Raw genomic sequence first — 16,459 nt, 5'->3', positions numbered from 1 at the left:
CCTGTCCATCCAACACTGATTGTGTGTGATTTGTATTACTGTGTCCAGTTCTACAATCATTACTTACATCATTGGCACCTGAATGGGTTCAGGGATTCCAAAGGGAACATCATCAAACACAAAAACGTGTTGGGGAGGGTAGCTGATCTTAAAGACAGGCTACTGAAACTTATGTAGTACATACATTGGGCCATCAACGTGTAGGAGTACACTTTGTAGGAAACAAGTTGGCTGATGAAGCTGCCAAATTTGCAGTAGCTATGGCTTCTGTTGCTGCAATTACTCGCTCTTATACGAGATTGGATGATGAGATGCTGACTGCTGTGAAAGCTTTGGCCTACAGTAAGCCTTTACCAAACGCATACCCATCAAAATATTCCTATCATCCTAGTGCCCAAAACATTGCATTTGCAACAGGGGTGGGAGATTGAGTGACCCCCAAGCGAACTCAGAGATTAGATCTCATTAAAGCAGTGCATGAGGGTATTGCATCTGCCCATGCAGGTGTGACGGCTATTATTTTCTTGCTACAAATATACCATTGGTGGCCAAGTCTATACAAGCAGACCAAACAGTATGTCTTTTGCTGTGACATTTTCCAACAAATTAAAGGGTGCACCATCAAACGCCCACCGCAGACACCCTTCCTAGTGTCCAAAAAAGTACTACAATGTGTATACCTGGATCATTGTGGTCTCTTACAACTCTTACAATCCGATTGTGCATACAAGTATATTTTAGTCGCTGTTGACTCATGTTCTAGATTCTGTGGGTATGGCCACAACAGTCGGCTGTAGCTCGAACTGTCATTAAAGATTTGTAAGCCTTTATTGGAACATATGCAGTTGCATCATTCCACTTGGACCAGGGCCCTGCTTTTGCCTCCAGGGCATTCAGGGACACCATGGGAACAATGGGTGTTCAACTTCATTACTCCTCACCGTATCATCCTGAGGAAGATTTTAATTGTGGAGAAGAAGAACAGAAACTTAAAGCACTCCTTAAAAACAATGGTATTACATTCTGGCTGTAGCTGGCTTCATCACCTATATGGGGTTCAGAGAGCATTAAATGATCTGCCCAGAAGGCCCTTGGGAGGATGCACCTCTTTTGAGGTCCTACTTGGGATACCTATGTATGTCCTAGATCTTGATGGTCCTGGCATGGTGGTGGCAGAAACACCGTTTGACATAAATTAATGTGTCACTGTTTTAGGGGAAATGTAGCAATCTTTTGATGAAAGCTCATCTGCCTATGCCACCACCTTGGGAATGAGGGGTTTGCCAACAACACCAATGGGCTGGATTCCTAAAGTTGGGGATCTGGTTGGAGAAAAGATCGCTGTCAAAAAGGAGTTTGGCCCATCCTATAGAGAACCAGTTCCAGAACTGGGAGTGCATGGTACCAGAATTGTAATGTTACCACCGCTGCCTGGTTTCAAAGGAAACCACTTTGTTTCAATTGACAGCGTCAAATTGCACAATGTGGCTGATCCTGCACAGTAGAGGATTACTGGATAGTTCCCCTTCCCCTCTCACTACCCCCCAGGAAATACTTCTTCAAGCACTCAAGCCAATGCTACAATTGTCTCCCCAAGCCTGGGGAGGGTGGAGAATGAGCTTCTCTTAATTCCTCTCGCCACTTTCTCAACAAGAAATGTCCAAACCGTGGATCTATACTATTCCAATTCAACACAAACGGATGATATAATTTATTACGAACCACCAGCATTGGATCTATCTACCAGTTCTGCATCGGCTCCTGTTTTTGCACAGACTGCTTCTGGTCATTTTGTCGATGTAGAAAACTTTTCATCAAAAATCTCTTCTTCTGCAACTGCACCAGTAGCAAAGACACGTAAACTGTATGACTGACTTAAAAATACCTATCTATGGCTATTACGGACATTGCTTGCCTTTCTGCTTCTGATTGGTTCCAACAATGGTTTCCTTCTATTGATAAATGGCATTATCTTCATGAACGCTCTGCTGTTGAACTTGTGGATGAGATTCTGACACCTTACCTTTCTTCCCATAAGATCCGAAGAGACTTGTCCATTTCAGCTGTTCCGATTCCAGGTGGGATTGTTTGGGATAAAGCTCCATTTGATATATTTGGCCAGACTGAGGACATAAAAATTCCATATGTGTTTAAAGTTTCTATGAGTGATGTAATTACACCTTAGAGTGTTTCTGATGATTGGGATGTTAAAACAGTTGATTCTATGCTTTCTGAACTTGAATATTACACTGCATTTGAAAGTGAAGATGTGAACATGAACAAAATGAATTATGGGGAAATGTTTTCTTTATCACCATTACGGACACTACGTTCTGCACCAAGCTAGTGCCCCCTAGATCAGTTTTTAATTATACACAATGGGAGCATTGTTCAACTCAACTAGTGGGAAGTTCCAAAACATGTATAGAAAAGTTTGCATATTTTACTGGACACAATGCAAAAAATGTGAGATCTTACTGTTTTAAATTGCCTCCCTCAAAAGTGAGAAAGATTTTGCTAACCAATACAAAATGTATTTATTCAGATTCCTTTGCTTCCCAGCTTGCTGCTGAAGGCTATGAGTTTTGGAAAAACAAGATTGATTTAAAATGGACACGGGGAACAAAAGATTGATAAATACAGCACAGGAAAGCTTTATTTAGGGCATACCTTATTCCTGTGCAAATTATATTTTTGAACCAACTGTCCACCAAACGACTTGCCTAGGGTTAGCAATGATAAAAGAACTTAATACAGCCAGTATCCCCACACCAGCTAAATGTAATAATTGGCAAACATTTTTAAACGTCACTGAAGAACTGTTCACTACTTGGGTTCGGAATGGTAACTTTAATTCCTCACTTTCACGTCCGAGCGGGTAGTTACTGTCGTAATTGGACTCAAATGGTTGCCAGCCACATTTTGATAAATCCTCAGGGGGTTTCAGAGCAAGTCGACTGGACCCTCGCTACGTCATGGCTCAGCACTCGTGTATCATAACAACATATAATCCCTCATTACGACTTTGGCAGTCTTCCTTGAAGGCTGCCAAAGCCACAGGTGCCAGGAGACCACCATATCACAGGTACTTCCGGTATTTCCGCCACACTTTGGACGGACATACAGCATTAGTCATGCTGGCGGGTGGAGGCACTCTGGCGGTTCCACCACCGGCCCGTCCCACCAGTAGGACACCGCCTGTCACATTATGGGCCATAATATGGCCTGGCTGTGTCCTGCTGGCGTGGCGATGCCGGCAGTGGAAGCGCCCCATCCCGTTCCCTGCCGGACGACCTTCTCCCTGGAACAGGTAAGGTGATCGATTGTCTGACAGGGGAGGGGGTGGAACGATGGGGGTTGTTGTGTGTGCGTGTATGAGTATTTGATGTCTGCGTGTGTGCATGAATGTGTGTGCGTGGTTGTATGCATGTTTGGATGGGTGTGAGTATGCGTGCGTGAATGCATGTATGAATGGAGTTGTGAATGCATGTATGTATGTTGTTGTGAATGCATGCATGGATGCGTGTGAGTGGATGTCTGTATGTAAGTGTAGGTGAATGGGTGTATGCGTGGTGCTTGTGGGTGTCTGAGTGCATGTATGGGGGGATAGGGCGGTGTGGCTAAAGGGGGGTGGGGCGATGTGGCTGAAGAGGGGGTGAGGGAGGGGGATAATTTGGCTGAAGGGGGAGGGAGATGGGGAGGGAGGTCTAGTGCTTGTTGGGCAGGGTGGGGGAGCCATCCCTGTCACCAGTAGCCCTTCCGCCATGGTTTTCACGGCAGTGCTACCGCTGCGGAAACCATGTCGGAAGGCCAGCTCTTAATACTGCTGCCGGTCTTCTGTGGACCGCCGGGTTGGAGATGATCATCTCTGACCCGGCGATTCCGACCACCATGGCAGTATGAGTGGAGATGTGGCAGGTTGGCCACGCTCATAATGTGGCGGTCTGCACAGACAGCCTGTTGGTGGTGGGGCCTCCACATTTACCCTGGAGGTCAGAAGGCTGCCATGGTCAAAATGACCCCCATAATGTGGGTAAACTTTGCCAACAATGGTTACATTCATCCACATTAGCAGCTGTCAAAGAACAACTTAGTTTCCTTTCAGAGAAGATTTCTTGTTAAGTCCTAGAAAGCCACGCTCTAAAAATTTTCTGTATGCCAGTATAATGAGATGTGAAAGTTTTCACAGATGGAAGCTGCTGCACGTGTAAGGCAGATTGACAAAGAAAACATGGAAAAGGCTTTGGCTGTTGTCGATAATGGTATGAATACCTTTTCCAACCGCATCTACACCCTAAATAGTAGTGTGTCTTCTGCAATAGACATTATTCAGAATGACATGTCCTTTTTACATCACGGACAAAGTCAACTGACGTCGATCATGCAGTTAGGTTGGACGTTACAGGTTCCTAAAAGTGGTTGTGTGCCCTGGCAGCACATTAACACTACTGAGCTATTTACAGCTGCTAATAGCTAAAAAAGAAGTGTTACATCATGCTTAATATTGAGAAACTGGCTTTTCACTGTAGCACAAATTCCCCCAGCAGTATGGCTCATACATGGAGTAATAAATCTGCCCATATCAACATTTCCGTTTAAGGACTGCTTAAAACATTTTGCTGTTCGCAGATTTTAGTGGTTATGGGACAGTTATATCCATGAGGGGTGGGAGTTGCCTTTCGATTACAAATGTCTGAAAGGCAAAACTGAGGTCTTTCTTAGTGGAAGCAAATGTGAGACTACTGTTAGTCATTCTATGATTTGTGAGCAGGTGCCCTGGCACGCCATTTGCAATGCAACCGTATCAAGTTTGGCCCGCTATCTGAAGGGTACTTCTGTCTCTTTGATTTACCCAGCGTTTCAGATACTTTTCAATGGAAGCTATGTTATGCTGAGTGATCAAAGCTGCTGAGGAATGAAACCTGGAATAGTCTCTGTCATTATAGTTTCCCTAATTGTAACTTGTTGCAGCCATTTGTTATTCCCCCCACACAAGATATGTAAATAGGTGAACTGTGGCCACACATGGCTACTTCCACTGCACATTTTGACAAGCTAAGCAGACTAAGGCCCTCATTCTGACCTTGGCGGTCGGCGGAGAGGCGGCGGTCGGACCGCGAACAGACCGGCGGTATTAAAAACGGCATTCTGACCGCGGCGGTCCCCGCCGCGACCGACCGCCACTTCCCCACTCCGACAGCCACGGCGGTCATGACCGACGGGCTGGAGTCTGCGCACTCCGGTCCGGCGGTCGACCCAAGACCGCCAACGCTATCATGACCCTGCTTACCGCCGCGGTTTCTTGCGTTCGGGAACCGCCATGCGAACCATGGCGGTAGGCACTATCGGGGCCAGGGAATTCCTTCCCTGGCACTGATAGGGGTCTCCCCCACCCCCCACTGCCCCCCCGAGTCCTCCCCCCACACCCTCCACCCCCCTGCCACCCCCCAGAGGTGGTACGAACCCCCTCCCCACCCCCACCCCGACATGCACATACATGCACCCCGACATGCACACACCCCCAACATGCACATATACACACCCCCTACACACACACATACACAACGGGGACACATACCCGCACACATACATGCCGACATGCGCACCCGCCGAACTACACACATTGCCCATAGGCACAGCAGCAATCCCCGCCCGCATGCACGCACTCACACACCCCCTCTGCACACTCACACGCACACCCCCATGCACGCACACATCACACAACACCCCCCCACCCCCTCCCCTCACGGACGATCAACTTACCTTGTGCGTTGGTCCTCCGGGAGGCGACGGGAGCCATAGGGACGTGACCGCCAACAGAAGACCGCCAACAGAAGACCGCCACACAGAAATGTGGGTCGTAATTCTGGGGGCGGTGTTCTGCTGGCGTGGCGGTGGAGGTTGACCAGTCTCCACTTTCCCGCCGACCGCCAGTGTGGCTGCTGGCGGTATTCCGGCGGAACGCTCCCAGCGGTCGGAATACGCGCAACGGCATACCGCCGCGGTCGGCGGTCTTTACCGCGGCGGTAACTCGGCGGTCTTGCGAAAAGACCGCCAAGGTCAGAATGAGGGCCTAAATGTGTTATTGTTTTAATAACACATGTCTCTGACATCAGCCAGAGAGACCTATGACCTGCATCTTACAAATTCATCAGTGGAGATACAATCCTTATTAACCCCTTCCCCGCCACGGACGTAATGGTTACGTCCATGGCAGCGCCCGTGTGGCGCCATGGACGTAACCATTACGTCCATGGACTGGCAGTCGGGGGAAGCGCTAGCCCTTCCCCCGAGGGCCGCCCCCCAACACCCCCAGGCCAGGGCTGAAAGGGGAATCCCTTCCCCTTTCACGCCCACCCCCCCCCTCCCCCCCCCCATGACGTCAGCGCGCGATCGCGCGCTGATTTCATGGAAAGGGGGAATGACGCGCTGGAAGCCATTTGCTTCCAGCGCGTCAAGGGAGAAGGTGAGTATTTCACCTTCCTGCGGGGTGGGGGTGCTCTCAGAGAGGCATCGAGGGAAAGGAAAGGGTTTTACTTTCCCTCGATGTCTCTTTGAGCATTCCTGCTGCCCGATCGCGATGCGATCGGGCAGCAGGAATGCCCACTAGACACCAGGGATTTCTGTATGTGTGTGTGTGAATATTAGTGTAGGGGAGCGACCCCTTGGGCAAGGGTCGCTCCCCTTTGGGGGCACATGCATTTTACGTCGTTTCTGCCCCCCCTGGGGGCAGATTGGCCCTATTTTTAGGCCGATCTGCCCCCAAGGGGGGCAGAAAGCCACTAGACACCAGGGATTTTATTGTTGATTTGTATTTTTTGTGTTGGGGGGCGGCCCCTTGGGCAAGGGTCGCTCCCCTTTGGGGGCAAATGTATTTTACGTCGTTTCTGCCCCCCCTGGGGGCAGATTGGCCCTATTTTTAGGCCGATCTGCCCCCAAGGGGGGCAGAAAGCCACTAGACACCAGGGATTTTATTGTTGATGTGTATTTTTTGTGTTGGGGGGCGGCCCCTTGGGCAAGGGTCGCCCCCAGGGGCCCTCATGTATTTTTGGGCAGTTCTGCCCCCCTTGGGGGCAGAGAGGCCTATTTTTTTTAGGCCTTTCTGCCCCCAAGGGGGGCAGAATCCCAATAGCGCCAGAAATAGTATGTATGTATGTGTGCTTTGTGTTGGGGGGTGGCCCCTTGGGCAAGGGTCGCTCCCCCCAGGGGCGCAATGTATTTATTGTCGTTTCTGCCCCCCTTGGGGGCAGATTGGCCCTATTTTTAGGCCGATCTGCCCCCAAGGGGGGCAGAAAGCCACTAGACACCAGGGATTTTATTGTTGATTTTTATTTTTTGTGTTGGGGGGTGGCCCCTTGGGCAAGGGTCGCTCCCCTTTGGGGGCAAATGTATTTTACGTCGTTTCTGCCCCCCCTGGGGGCAGATTGGCCCTATTTTTAGGCCGATCTGCCCCCAAGGGGGGCAGAAAGCCACTAGACACCAGGGATTTTATTGTTGATGTGTATTTTTTGTGTTGGGGGGCGGCCCCTTGGGCAAGGGTCGCCCCCAGGGGCCCTCATGTATTTTTGGGTAGTTCTGCCCCCCTTGGGGGCAGAGAGGCCTATTTTTTTTAGGCCTTTCTTCCCCAAAGGGGGGCAGAATCCCAATAGCGCCAGAAATAGTATGTATGTATGTGTGCTTTGTGTTGGGGGGTGGCCCCTTGGGCAAGGGTCGCTCCCCCCAGGGGCGCAATGTATTTATTGTCGTTTCTGCCCCCCTTGGGGGCAGATTGGCCCTATTTTTAGGCCGATCTGCCCCCAAGGGGGGCAGAAAGCCACTAGACACCAGGGATTTTATTGTTGATTTTTATTTTTTGTGTTGGGGGGTGGCCCCTTGGGCAAGGGTCGCCCCCAGGGGCCCACATGTATTTTTGGGCAGTTCTGCCCCCCTAGGGGGCAGATATGCCTATTTTTTAGGCCTTTCTGTCCCCAAGGGGGGCAGAATCCCCATAGCGCCAGGGATACTATGTATGTGTGTGTGTGCTTTGTGTGGGGGTGTGGCACCTTGGGCAAGGGTCGCCCCCCCAAAAAAGGGTGCAATGTAATCTGGGCGATTTCTGCCCCCTCCCTTTGGGGGTAGATTGGCCTATTTTTTTTTAGGCCCATCTTCCCCCAAGCAGAGAAGACTAGACACGGGAAAATGAAAAAATGGTTAGTGGCGGAGTGTTTGTCAACTGGCGAAGTATTTACTTTTATGATAATAACAGTTTTTCTCCTTTTTGTTTTAGTTCAAAGCTTTTGCTGACTTTGCTGTGGCTTGTTGCAGTTTTGGCAGTAGTTGTCCTGCGGTTTGCGTAGTTGCATGTTTTAGGTAAGTAAATAAATTTACTCCAAGTGAGTATTGTTGCAATGCATGAATGACATGTTTGTAGGTGGTGTACTGAATGCAGGATTGTGTGTGACATTGTCCTTAGAGTTATGCACAATGATTATTGTGTTGTCTTATGTCTAATTTGCTTTTTTTTTTCTCTTTTTAGTGGGATATCGTTGGTGATTGCTGTGGCTGTGCAGAGTAGTTGCTGGTGAGTCAAGCTTTTTCAGGCAAGTGAGCAGTATAGTTTTTGAGTTTATAATTCTTAGTGATAAACCTATACTTTGTTACTTATCTTACACAGTGCTGGTTGTTGGTGGTGTATTTGTCCAGTTAATTTTAGTAGGAAGGATCATGGCCAGCCGTAGGATGACCGCTCAGCAGGTTGTTAGTGTGCTTTTTGAGTCATCTTCTGACCATGAATATGAGACTGACTCTGCATCTGAGGCAGAGGAGGAAGTGCAGGATTCTGGAAGTGAATTTTCTGTCAGAGATGAATCATCTGATGATGAAGCCACTCTCAGTGCTGATGAAGGGCCTGTTTTAGAGGAGGACAGTGATGTGCCAATGGTGCAGGAGCCAGCGGCTGAAAGGCTTCCCATTGGAAGACCTGACGCATGGGTTGCACCAAACATGGAGCAGCCACAGTTGCCTGCGTTTACTGGTTTTCCAGGGTGTCGAGTTAATACGGAAAACTTTTTGCCCGTCAACTTTTTTGAGTTGTTTATGGACGATATATTTTTGGAAGAGATTGTTGAGCAGACTAATTAGTATGCAGAGCAGTTTTTGAGGGACAACGCTGCCAGACTTAGGCCACACTCTAGAGCTAGCCGGTGGATTCCCACAAATCTGGAAGAGTTGAAAAAGTTCTTGGGTTTAACTTTTTTGATGGGGCTGATAAGGAAGCCGTCGCTGTCTTCATATTGGTCTACTAGTCCCTTGATGGCAACTGCTATATTTCCTGCCATCATGAGTCGTAACCGGTATGAGCTTCTTCTTCGGATGTTGCATTTTGTAGATAATGCTTTAGCCTTGCCACGAGATCATCCTGATTCTGACCGTCTTTTTAAGATTAGACCTGTCCTTGATCATTTGGTAGATCGGTTTTCAGAGATCTATGTTCCAGGGAAAGAAATATCTGTAGATGAGTCTTTGGTCCTGTTCAAGGGTCGTTTGGTTTTTAGGCAGTACATTCCTAGCAAGAGGGCACGGTATGGAATTAAATTGTATATGCTGTCAGAAAGTAGTACAGGATGTGTTTATAATTTCCGGGTCTACACTGGTAGGGATTCCAATATTGACCCCCCTGGTTGTCCTCCCACTTTTGGAGTTAGTGAGAAAATTGTGTGGGAACTTGGTAGACGACTGTTTAACAAAGGTCACCATTTATATGTAGATAACTTCTACACTGGAGTTCGGTTGTTCAAGGAGTTGTTCAGAGTGGACACTGTTGCTTGTGGCACAATCCGCTCTAATCGGAAAGGCTATCCAAAAGAGCTTGTCTGTAAAAAACTTGAGAAGGGACAGTGCAGTGCCTTGCGGAATGATGAGCTGCTAGCTCTGAAATTTGTAGACAAGAGGGATGTATACATGCTAAGCACCATCCATGATGAGAGTACTTCACCTGTGGCTGTTTGGGGTCAGGTTGCCGAAGTGCGCAAACCTGTGTGCATCTTAGACTATAATAAGCACATGGGTGGTGTTGATAGAGTAGATCAGAGGTTAGAACCTTACACTGCTGCTCGTAAGTCTTATGTGTGGTATAAGAAATTAGCGCTTCACTTGTTCCACTTGGCAACTTTTAATGCTTTTGTTGTGTTTAAGGATAGTTCTCCAGAGTCAAGGATGACATTTGTGAAATTTCAGGAGTCTATCATAGCTAGCCTTGTTGTGCTGGAACAGGCAAGAGTTCCTAGAGAAGCAGTGGTGGAGGATGTGGCTAGATTGAAAGATCGTCACTTTGCTGAGCACATTCCTCCCACGGCCAAAAAAAACTTTCCTGCTAAGAGATGTAGAGTCTGTGCTCGAAGAGGTATCAGGAAGGAGACTAGGATGTACTGCCCTGATTGTCCTTCAAAGCCTGGGCTGTGTGTGGGTGGCTGTTTCAGGAGCTACCACACACAGAAGAATTATTGGGAAATTCCGTGAGCGTAAACTGGTGTTTTATATTTTTATATGTTCGGTTTCACGGTTGGCATTAGTCATGTATTCAGTTAGAGCTTTTGTGTTTGTAGTTTTGTACTAATTTATGATTAGTGGTTTCTTTGTTGTTTAAAAACAAAAAAAAGGGGATGGCATGTGTAGAGTGGCGCTTGGCTGGCGGCGTGGGTGTGGTGGCGCTTGGCTGGCGGTGTGTGTGGGGTGGCGCTTGGCTGGCGGTGTGTGTGGGGTGGCGCTTGGCTGGCGGTGTGTGTGGGGTGGCGCTGGGCTGGCGGTGTGTGTGGGGTGGCGCTTGGCTGGTGGTGTGGGTGGGGTGGCGCTTGGCTGGTGGTGTGGCGCTTGGCTGGCAGTGCCGGCCAAACGCCAGTCCACACACTCATCAGCTGGTGTGATTGCTGTATCAGGCATGTGGGCGTATGAAAGTGATGGGCCCTTGACTGGCGCTGTCTGTGGATGCGAGTCTTGTAATGTGCTGGGCCCGTGGCTGGCGGCGTGAATGGTCTAGTGCATGTCATGTATGAAAGGTGTGTGAATGGACTGTAAAGCGGTTGGTGCCTTGTCGTGGCTTTACAGCTCACGAGCTGTGAGTCATTGGTTCAGTTTTTTGGCCTTTCAGTTATTACCAGTGCATTTCACTTTTGTGAAATCTCTTGTTAATAAAATTTGATCTACTGAACCATCACTCACCCTCGTGCCAAATCCAACCAGTATGTGTGGTACAAATGACAAAACCTGCTCCGCTGTAATCAGGCGTCGCAGCACACTTGAGACACGCTAGGTGCCTCAGGTGGGACCCCGATGATGAAGCATGCCACCAACTTGGTTGGTGGGTGAGGGGTCTTCTTCACATAACCTAAGTGTGTTTCTTTTCTCAATTTTAGTGTTTGGCACATCACGGACGTATGTGCACACATCAAAGTGATATATTCCAAAAATACCTGTGTTTGGGGGGGAGGGCCCACCTATGTTTTTGGTCCTGGGTGCGGCCGTCATGTAGGGAAACCTACAAAACCCAGAAACTTTTTAAAACTAGGCACCCCAAGGAGTCTAGGGAGGTGTGGCTTGTGTGGCTCCCCCAACATTTTCTTACCCAGACTCCTCTGTAAACCTCACAATTTGCATAAAAAAGCATATTTTCCTGATTTTTCTTAGTAGGATCACCGCTCCAGCACAAAATTCCTACTCCCCAGTTTTCCCCTCAGTCTCCCAAGTAAAATGACACCTCACTTATGTGGGTCCCCAAAGCAGAGTCCGTCTAAAGATGTATAAAAGAATATGCCCTTATAAACTTGCTGTGCTATCCCTTCTATCCCTTCAGGTTTTGGGCCTTATTATGTTGCAGGCACCTGGGCCACCCACACAAGTGAGGTATCATTTTTATCGGGAGACTTGGGGGAACGCTGGGTGGCAGGAAATTTGTGGCTCCTATCAGATTCCAGAACTTTCTGCCACAGAAATGTGAGGAACATGTGTTTTTTTAGCCAAATTTTGAGGTTTGCAAAGGATTCTGGGTAACAGAACCTGGTCCGAGCCCCGCAAGTCACCCCTCCTTGGATTCCCCTAGGTCTCTAGTTTTCAGAAATGCACTGGTTTGGTAGGTTTCCCTAGGTGCCGGGTGAGCTACAGGCCAAAATCCGCAGGTAGGCACTGTTTTCTCCCAAAATTGTGGATGTGTCCACGTTGCGCTTTGGGGTGTTTCCTGTCGCAGGCGCTAGGCCTACCCACGCAAGTGAGGTATCATTTTTATCGGGAGACTTGGGGGAACGCTGGGTGGAAGGAAATTTGTAGCTCCTCTCAGATTCCAGAACTTTCTGCCACAGAAATGTGAGGAACATGTGTTTTTTTAGCCAAATTTTGAGGTTTGCAAAGGATTCTGGGTAACAGAACCTGGTCCGAGCCCCGCAAGTCACCCCTCCTTGGATCCCCCTAGGTCTCTAGTTTTCAGAAATGCACAGGTTTGGTAGGTTTCCCTAGGTGGCGGCTGAGCTAGAGGCCAAAATCTACAGGTAGTCACTTTGCTAAAAACAGCTCTGTTTTCTGTGATATGTCCACGTTGTGTTTTGGGGCATATCCTGTCGCGGGAGCTAGGCCTACCCACACAAGTGAGGTATCATTTTTATCGAGAGACGTGGGGGAACACTGGGTGGAAGGAAATTTGTGGCTCCTCTCAGATTCCAGAACTTTCTGCCACAGAAATGTGAGGAACATGTGTTTTTTTAGCCAAATTTTGAGGTTTGCAAAGGATTCTGGGTAACAGAACCTGGTCCGAGCCCCGCAAGTCACCCCTCCTTGGATCTCCCTAGGTCTCTAGTTTTCAGAAATGCACAGGTTTGGTAGGTTTCCCTAGGTGGCGGCTGAGCTAGAGGCCAAAATCTACAGGTAGTCACTTTGCTAAAAACAGCTCTGTTTTCTGTGATATGTCCACGTTGTGTTTTGGGGCATATCCTGTCGCGGGCGCTAGGCCTACCCACACAAGTGAGGTATCATTTTTATCGGGAGACGTGGGGGAACGCTGGGTGGAAGGAAATTTGTAGCTCCTCTCAGATTCCAGAACTTTCTGCCACAGAAATGTGAGGAACATGTGTTATTTTAGCCAAATTTTGAGGTTTGCAAAGGATTCTGGGTAACAGAACCTGGTCCGAGCCCCGCAAGTCACCCCTCCTTGTATTCCCCTAGGTCTCTAGTTTTCAGAAATGCACAGGTTTGGTAGGTTTCCCTAGGTGCCGGCTGGGCTAGAGGCCAAAATCTACAGGTAGGCACTTCGCAAAAAACACCTCTGTTTTTTTCCAAAATTTAGGATGTGTCCACGTTGCGCTTTGGGGTGTTTCCTGTCGCCGGCGCTAGGCCTACCCACGCAAGTGAGGTATCATTTTTATCGGGGGACTTGGGGGAACGCTGGGTGGAAGGAAATTTGTAGCTCCTCTCAGATTCCAGAACTTTCTGCCACAGAAATGTGAGGGACATGTGTTTTTTTAGCCAAATTTTGAGGTTTGCAAAGGATTCTGGGTAACAGAACCTGGTCCGAGCCCCGCAAGTCACCCTTCCTTGGATCCCCCTAGGTCTCTAGTTTTCAGAAATCCACAGGTTTGGTAGGTTTCCCTAGGTGGCGGCTGAGCTAGAGGCCAAAATCTACAGGTAGTCACTTTGCTAAAAACAGCTCTGTTTTCTGTGATATGTCCACGTTGTGTTTTGGGGCATATCCTGTCGCGGGCGCTAGGCCTACCCACACAAGTGAGGTATCATTTTTATCGGGAGACGTGGGGGAACGCTGGGTGGAAGGAAATTTGTGGCTCCTCTCAGATTCCAGAACTTTCTGCCACAGAAATTTGAGGAACATGTGTTTTTTTAGCCAAATTTTGAGGTTTGCAAAGGATTCTGGGTAACAGAACCTGGTCCGAGCCCCGCAAGTCACCCCTCCTTGGATCTCCCTAGGTCTCTAGTTTTCAGAAATGCACAGGTTTGGTAGGTTTCCCTAGGTGGCGGCTGAGCTAGAGGCCAAAATCTACAGGTAGTCACTTTGCTAAAAACAGCTCTGTTTTCTGTGATATGTCCACGTTGTGTTTTGGGGCATATCCTGTCGCGGGCGCTAGGCCTACCCACACAAGTGAGGTATCATTTTTATCGAGAGACGTGGGGGAACACTGGGTGGAAGGAAATTTGTGGCTCCTCTCAGATTCCAGAACTTTCTGCCACAGAAATGTGAGGAACATGTGTTTTTTTAGCCAAATTTTGAGGTTTGCAAAGGATTCTGGGTAACAGAACCTGGTCCGAGCCCCGCAAGTCACCCCTCCTTGGATTCCCCTAGGTCTCTAGTTTTCAGAAATGCACTGGTTTGGTAGGTTTCCCTAGGTGCCGGGTGAGCTACAGGCCAAAATCCGCAGGTAGGCACTGTTTTCTCCCAAAATTGTGGATGTGTCCACGTTGCGCTTTGGGGTGTTTCCTGTCGCAGGCGCTAGGCCTACCCACGCAAGTGAGGTATCATTTTTATCGGGAGACTTGGGGGAACGCTGGGTGGAAGGAAATTTGTAGCTCCTCTCAGATTCCAGAACTTTCTGCCACAGAAATGTGAGGAACATGTGTTTTTTTAGCCAAATTTTGAGGTTTGCAAAGGATTCTGGGTAACAGAACCTGGTCCGAGCCCCGCAAGTCACCCCTCCTTGGATCCCCCTAGGTCTCTAGTTTTCAGAAATGCACAGGTTTGGTAGGTTTCCCTAGGTGGCGGCTGAGCTAGAGGCCAAAATCTACAGGTAGTCACTTTGCTAAAAACAGCTCTGTTTTCTGTGATATGTCCACGTTGTGTTTTGGGGCATATCCTGTCGCGGGAGCTAGGCCTACCCACACAAGTGAGGTATCATTTTTATCGAGAGACGTGGGGGAACACTGGGTGGAAGGAAATTTGTGGCTCCTCTCAGATTCCAGAACTTTCTGCCACAGAAATGTGAGGAACATGTGTTTTTTTAGCCAAATTTTGAGGTTTGCAAAGGATTCTGGGTAACAGAACCTGGTCCGAGCCCCGCAAGTCACCCCTCCTTGGATCTCCCTAGGTCTCTAGTTTTCAGAAATGCACAGGTTTGGTAGGTTTCCCTAGGTGGCGGCTGAGCTAGAGGCCAAAATCTACAGGTAGTCACTTTGCTAAAAACAGCTCTGTTTTCTGTGATATGTCCACGTTGTGTTTTGGGGCATATCCTGTCGCGGGCGCTAGGCCTACCCACACAAGTGAGGTATCATTTTTATCGGGAGACGTGGGGGAACGCTGGGTGGAAGGAAATTTGTAGCTCCTCTCAGATTCCAGAACTTTCTGCCACAGAAATGTGAGGAACATGTGTTTTTTTAGCCAAATTTTGAGGTTTGCAAAGGATTCTGGGTAACAGAACCTGGTCCGAGCCCCGCAAGTCACCCCTCCTTGGATTCCCCTAGGTCTCTAGTTTTCAGAAATGCACAGGTTTGGTAGGTTTCCCTAGGTGCCGGCTGAGCTAGAGGCCAAAATCTACAGGTAGGCACTTCGCAAAAAACACCTCTGTTTTTTTCCAAAATTTAGGATGTGTCCACGTTGCGCTTTGGGGTGTTTCCTGTCGCCGGCGCTAGGCCTACCCACGCAAGTGAGGTATCATTTTTATCGGGGGACTTGGGGGAACGCTGGGTGGAAGGAAATTTGTAGCTCCTCTCAGATTCCAGAACTTTCTGCCACAGAAATGTGAGGGACATGTGTTTTTTTAGCCAAATTTTGAGGTTTGCAAAGGATTCTGGGTAACACAACCTGGTCCGAGCCCCGCAAGTCACCCCTCCTTGGATCCCCCTAGGTCTCTAGTTTTCAGAAATCCACAGGTTTGGTAGGTTTCCCTAGGTGGCGGCTGAGCTAGAGGCCAAAATCTACAGGTAGTCACTTTGCTAAAAACAGCTCTGTTTTCTGTGATATGTCCACGTTGTGTTTTGGGGCATATCCTGTCGCGGGCGCTAGGCCTACCCACACAAGTGAGGTATCATTTTTATCAGGAGACGTGGGGGAACGCTGGGTGGAAGGAAATTTGTGGCTCCTCTCAAATTCCAGAACTTTCTGCCACAGAAATGTGAGGAACATGTGTTTTTTTAGCCAAATTTTGAGGTTTGCAAAGGATTCTGGGTAACAGAACCTGGTCCGAGCCCCGCAAGTCACCCCTCCTTGGATCCCCCTAGGTCTCTAGTTTTCAGAAATGCACAGGTTTGGTAGGTTTCCCTAGGTGGCGGCTGAGCTAGAGGCCAAAATCTACAGGTAGTCACTTTGCTAAAAACAGCTCTGTTTTCTGTGATATGTCCACGTTGTGTTTTGGGGCATATCCTGTCGCGGGCGCTAGGCCTACCCACACAAGTGAGGTATCATTTTTATCGGGAGACGTGGGGGAACGCTGGGTGGAAGGAAATTTGTGGCTCCTCTCAGATTCCAGAACTTTCTGCCACAGAAATGTGAGGAACA

Source organism: Pleurodeles waltl, chromosome 6, assembly GCF_031143425.1.
Source record: "Pleurodeles waltl isolate 20211129_DDA chromosome 6, aPleWal1.hap1.20221129, whole genome shotgun sequence".
NCBI lineage: Eukaryota > Metazoa > Chordata > Amphibia > Caudata > Salamandridae > Pleurodeles > Pleurodeles waltl.
The sequence above is the reverse complement of the archived record's forward strand: the minus strand, read 5'-3'. Positions refer to the sequence as shown.